The sequence below is a fragment of the Odontomachus brunneus genome, unplaced genomic scaffold (genome assembly GCF_010583005.1).
Source record: "Odontomachus brunneus isolate Ranch 3 - 2012 unplaced genomic scaffold, Obru_v1 Obru_scaffold_066, whole genome shotgun sequence".
Taxonomy (NCBI): domain Eukaryota; kingdom Metazoa; phylum Arthropoda; class Insecta; order Hymenoptera; family Formicidae; genus Odontomachus; species Odontomachus brunneus.
The window spans coordinates 1634180-1634556 of NW_022639516.1; the positions used below are offsets into that span (position 1 = coordinate 1634180).

At 19.1% G+C, this 377-nt stretch overlaps 1 long non-coding RNA gene across 3 annotated transcripts in view; it reads left to right on the forward strand.

Annotated features, from left to right (window-relative positions):
- The window catches only part of LOC116846607, a 3985-nt gene that overhangs the window by 1963 nt on the left and 1645 nt on the right, over positions 1 to 377 (forward strand). The window lies entirely within an intron of this gene.

Below are 377 nucleotides of genomic sequence, written 5' to 3' on the forward strand. Positions count from 1 at the left end.
CATATATATAACTTTTACACTATAATTACTAATTGCTGTTAGTCATATATTATTTAAAAATGTAAATTGTAAATGTAGATACAATGTAGATGCAATAAAGACAAATTCAAATTAAAGTTTAATTTAGATTGATGAAAGATGAATGATATGATTTCTTTGATATTCATAAGTTTTTAAACGTTTTATTTATTTATTTATTTTAAAATTTCAGATGGGAAATTATGCAAAAAAAAATAGAAGAAATACAACCTATAGTTGATAATGGTGAGTAATCAAGTTAATTGTAATTTTATAATTTAGTAAATTTTGTTAATTTTTATAACATGTTAGTGTTAAATTTAAATTTAGTAAACAGTAATAGAATTTGTTGGGATGAA